At 45.1% G+C, this 5,707-nt stretch overlaps 1 non-coding gene across 1 annotated transcript; it reads right to left on the bottom strand.

Annotated features, from left to right (window-relative positions):
- Positions 1–2,874: 2,874 nt before the first annotated feature.
- Positions 2,875–2,946, bottom strand: trnae-cuc (transfer RNA glutamic acid (anticodon CUC)). The gene has a single exon. It is a non-coding gene; the product is annotated as a tRNA-Glu (tRNA).
- Between the last annotated feature and the right edge of the window lie 2,761 nt (positions 2,947–5,707).

Genomic DNA, 5,707 nt, shown 5'->3' with positions numbered 1-5,707 from the left:
TCTTTGTTCACTCTCTTTTCCTGTGTCTCTCCCTCTCTCTGTTATCTCTCTCATTCCCCTCTCTGTTCTCTCTCTCTCCCTTTCTCCTCTGTACATCTCTCTCTCGATCTCCCTGTTCACTCTCTCCTTCCCCTGTCTCTCTCTCCCCCCTCTCTCTCTCTCTCCCCTCTTTCTCTCTCTCGCTCACGTTCTCTCTCGCGCGCTCTCTCTCTCTCTCTAACTCTCTCTCTCTCTCTCTCTCTCTCTCTCTCTCTCTCTTCTCACTCTGACCTTGGGGCCCAGGTGCGATCTCTCTCAGCAAGGGGTGACACATAAAATCTTCCCTTTGTGTTTCACTTAACATTTCCCCACCTGGAGCTATGGGGGGAACCAATGTAGGGGAGAGGGGAACCAAAGACAAGGCCCCAGAGAAGGTCATGTCTCAAGGGGAGAGGGAATATCTTGGATGTTACACTGGCCTACATCAGCCCTCTCTGCCCTAACCGTCACCTTCTGTCTCTTTTGACAGATTGGCTGAAAATAAATGCCAGGTTTCAGGGCCACCATTCCTACGTCCCAAATCACACACTATTCCCTATTTAATGCGCTACTTTTCACCAGGGTCCATAGGATGCACTATATAGTGAATAGGGTATCATTTGGGACACTGACCTTGCCTTTTATATTCTCCTTTTATATTCTTCTATTTTTTAATGTGGCCTCTTTCCTCCTGTGGCCTGCAGATGACAGACTGACACTGGTATTCTGATGGAACACTGTGGCCTCTTTCCTCCTGTGGCCTGCAGATGACAGACTGACACTGGTATTCTGATGGAACACTGTGGCCTCTCTCCTCCTGCGGCCTGCAGATGACAGACTGACACTGGTATTCTGATGGAACACTGTGGCCTCTTTCCTCCTGTGGCCTGCAGATGACAGACTGACACTGGTATTCTGATGGAACACTATGGCCTCCCTCCTCCTGTAGCCCTGTAGATGACAGACTGACACTGGTATTCTGATGGAACAGTATGGCCTCCCTCCTCCTGCGGCCATGTAGATGACAGGCTGACTGGTATTCTGATGGAACACTATGGCCTCCCTCCTCCTGCGGCCATGTAGATGACAGGCTGACTGGTATTCTGATGGAACACTATGGCCTCCCTCCTCCTGCGGCCCTGTAGATGACAGACTGACACTGGTATTCTGATGGAACACTATGGCCTCCCTCCTCCTGTAGCCCTGTAGATGACAGACTGACACTGGTATTCTGATGGAACACTATGGCCTCCCTCCTCCTGCGGCCATGTAGATGACAGGCTGACTGGTATTCTGATGGAACACTATGGCCTCCCTCCTCCTGCGGCCATGTAGATGACAGGCTGACTGGTATTCTGATGGAACACTATGGCCTCCCTCCTCCTGCAGCCCTGTAGATGACAGGCTGACTGGTATTCTGATGGAACACTATGGCCTCCCTCCTCCTGCGGCCCTGTAGATGACAGACTGACTGGTATTCTGATGGAACACTATGGCCTCCCTCCTCCTGCGGCAATGTAGATGACAGACTGACTGGTATTCTGATGGAACACTATGGCCTCCCTCCTCCTGCGGCCATGTAGATGACAGACTGACTGGTATTCTGATGGAACACTATGGCCTCCCTCCTCCTGTAGCCCTGTAGATGACAGACTGACTGGTATTGTGCAGTTGACTCCATTTCTGCAGGTGTTGGATACAGTATAGAAGTGGTGTTTCACCTTGGATGGGGCTTTTCCTTTTGGTTTCCTATATTCATTTACTCCTGTGTTGTTGTTGTTTATTGTTGTTTTTGAAGTTGTTGTGTTTTGCTTTAATTTAAAGTACCTTGACATTCAGTATATACCGTACAGTTGAAGTCAGAAGTTTACATACACTTAGGTTGGAGTCATCAAAACTCGTTTTTCAACCACTCCACAAATTTCTTGTTAGCAAACTATAGTTTTGGCAAGTCGGTTAGGACATCTACTTTGTGCATGACACAAGTCATTTTTACAACAATTGTTTACAGATTATTTCACTTGTAATTTTACAAGTTTACTTACACTAAGTTGACTGTGCCTTTAAACAGCTTGGAATAATCCATAAAAATGATGTCATGGCTATAGAAGCTTCTGATAGGCTAATTGACATCATTTGAGTCAATTGGAGGTGAACCTGTGGATGTATTTCAAGGTCTACCTTCAAACTCAGTGCCTCTTTGCTTGACATCATGGGACAATCAAAAGAAATCAGCCAAGACCTCAGAAAAAAAATGTGGACCTCCACAAGTCTGGTTCATCCTTGGGAGCAATTTCCAAACGCCTGAAGGTACCTCGTTCATCTGTAGAAACAATACAAACAAACAAACAACAAACAAAACAAATCCATCCCAGAACAACAGCAAAGGACCTTGTGAAGATGCTGGAGGAAACAGGTACAAAATGGTCTATATCCCCAGGCAAACGAGTCCTATATCGAAAAGGGGGAGGCTCGCAAGCCAAAGAAAACCATCCCAACCGTGAAGCACAGCATCATGTTGTGGGGGTGCTTTGCTGCAGGAGGATCTGGTGCACCACTAGAACACCTGGGAAGGACACTGCAGGGCAAATCGGTTTGCAATTTGAAGTGGTACATATGTGCGACATCCTACTAAATTCATAGTGACAGGTTGCACAAGTACACAAGGAGCATAGACAATTTCCCTGACCGGGAATCGAACCCGGTCAGGGTTCTTTTCCGAATCCTAATCACTAGACCACCAGGGAAGGGTACTACAGTGCAAATCGGTTCCCAGTGTGAGCTGGTACATATGTGCGATAACCTTCCATATTCATAGTGAGAGGTTGCACAAGTAAACATGTAGCAAAAGAGTAGTTCCCTGACCGGGAATCAAACCCGGGCCGCGGCGGTGAGAGCGCCGAATCCTGACCACTAGTCCACCAGGGAAGGGTACTTGAGTGAAAATCGTTTCCCAGTGTGAGCTGGTACATACTGTTGAAGTCGTAAGTTTCCATCCACTTAGGCTGGAGTCATTAAAACCTGTTTGTCAACCCCTCCACACATTTCTTGTTAACAAACTATAGTTTTGGCAGTCGGTTAGGACATCTACTTTGTGCATGACACAAGTAATTTTTCCAACAATTGTTTACAGACCGATTATTTCACTTATAATTCAGTGTATCACAAATCCAGTGGGTTAGAAGTTTATAAACACTAAGTTGGCTGTGCCTTTAAACAGTTTGGAAAATTCCCGAAAATGATGTCATGGCTTTAGAAGCTTCTGATAGGCTAATTGACATCCTTTGAGTCAATTGGAGGTGTACCTGTAGATGTATTTCAAGGCCTACCTTCAAACTCAGTGCCTCTTTGCTTGACTCCATGGGAAAACCAAAGGAAATCAGCCAAGACCTCAGAAAAAAAATGTAGACCTCCACAAGTCTGGTTCATCCTTGGGAGCAATTTCCAAACGCCTGAAGGTACCACGTTCATCTGTACAAACAATAGTACGCAAGTATAAACACCATGGGACCACGCAGGCGTCATACCGCTCAGGAAGGAGACACGTTCTGTCTCCTAGAGATGAACGTACTTTGGGTCGAAAAGTGCAAATCCATCCCAGAACAACAGCAAAGGACCTTGTGAAGATGCTGGAGGAAACAGGTATAAAAGTATCTATATCCACAGTAAAACGAGTCCTATATTGACATAACCTGAAAGGCCGCTCAGCAAGGAAGAATCGACTGCTCCAAACTACCATAAAAACGCCAGACTACGGTTTGCAACCCCACATGGGGCAAAGATCGTACTTTTTGGAGAAATGTCCTCTGGTCTGTCCTCTGGTCTGATGAAACAAAAATAGAACTATTTGGCCATAATGACCATCATTATGTTTAGAGGAAAAAGGTGGAGGCTTGCAAGCTGAAGAACACCATCCCAACCGTGATGCACAGTGGTTGCAGAATCATGTTGTGGGGGTGCTTTGCTGCAGGAGGGACTGGTGCACTTCACAAAATAGATGGCTTCATGAGAAAGGAAAATGATGTGGATGTATTGAAGCAACATCTCAAGACATCAGTTAGGAAGTTAAAGGTTGGTCGCAAATAGGTCTTCCAAATGGACAATGACCCCAAGCATACTTCCAAAGTTGTGGCAAAATGTCTTAAGGACAACAAAGTCAAGGTATTGGAGTGGCCATCACAAAGCCCTGACCTCAATCCTATAGACAATTTGGGAAAGACCAAACAGAGATTCAGGCTATTTTTCACAACAAGCTTTGTTCACGCTGATGTTTACAAGGAGCGTTTAGAATGAGGAGTTCAGAGATGACCTGTTCAGAGATGACCTGTTCAGATTGGAATGGTTCTATCTTGGGGTCATATTGGAATTTACCTACTTAGAATTATTATGTGCTTTGGATCTGGGATTTGATGGAACTCATATCCAAATGTACCAGACCAACAGGTATCAACATGATATAAAGGACTGATGATGACCTACCAGACCAACAGGTCTGTTATATAGGACTGATGATGACCTACCAGACCAACAGGTCTGTTATATAGGACTGATGATGACCTACCAGACCAACAGGTCTGTTATAAAGGACTGATGATGACCTACCAGACTAACAGGTCTGTTATAAAGGACTGATGATGACCTACCAGACTAACAGGTCTGTTATAAAGGACTGATGATGACCTACCAGACCAACAGGTCTGTTATATAGGACTGATGATGACCTACCAGACCAACAGGTCTGTTATAAAGGACTGATGATGACCTACCAGACCAACAGGTCTGTTATATAGGACTGATGATGACCTACCAGACTAACAGGTCTGTTATAAAGGACTGATGATGACCTACCAGACTAACAGGTCTGTTATATAGGACTGATGATGACATACCAGACCAACAGGTCTGTTATAAAGGACTGATGATGACCTACCAGACTAACAGGTCTGTTATATAGGACTGATGATGACCTACCAGACTAACAGGTCTGTTATAAAGGACTGATGATGACCTACCAGACTAACAGGTCTGTTATATAGGACTGATGATGACCTACCAGACTAACAGGTCTGTTATAAAGGACTGATGATGACCTACCAGACCAACAGGTCTGTTATATAGGACTGATGATGACCTACCAGACCAACAGGCCTGTTATATAGGACTGATGATGACCTACCAGACCAACAGGTCTGTTATATAGGACTGATGATGACCTACCAGACCAACAGGCCTGTTATATAGGACTGATGATGACCTACCAGACTAACAGGTCTGTTATAAAGGACTGATGATGACCTACCAGACCAACAGGCCTGTTATATAGGACTGATGATGACCTACCAGACTAACAGGTCTGTTATATAGGACTGATGATGACCTACCAGACTAACAGGTCTGTTATATAGGACTGATGATGACCTACCAGACTAACAGGTCTGTTATATAGGACTGATGATGACCTACCAGACTAACAGGTCTGTTATATAGGACTGATGATGACCTACCAGACCAACAGGTCTGTTATAAAGGACTGATGATGACCTACCAGACTAACAGGTCTGTTATATAGGACTGATGATGACCTACCAGACCAACAGGTCTGTTATAAAGGACTGATGATGACCTACCAGACCAACAGGTCTGTTATAAAGGACTGATGATGACCTACCAGACTAACAGGTCTGTTATA

Source organism: Oncorhynchus kisutch, unplaced genomic scaffold (genome assembly GCF_002021735.2).
Source record: "Oncorhynchus kisutch isolate 150728-3 unplaced genomic scaffold, Okis_V2 scaffold4035, whole genome shotgun sequence".
In the NCBI taxonomy this organism is placed as follows: domain Eukaryota; kingdom Metazoa; phylum Chordata; class Actinopteri; order Salmoniformes; family Salmonidae; genus Oncorhynchus; species Oncorhynchus kisutch.
This window is presented reverse-complemented; position numbering and strand designations above follow the sequence as displayed.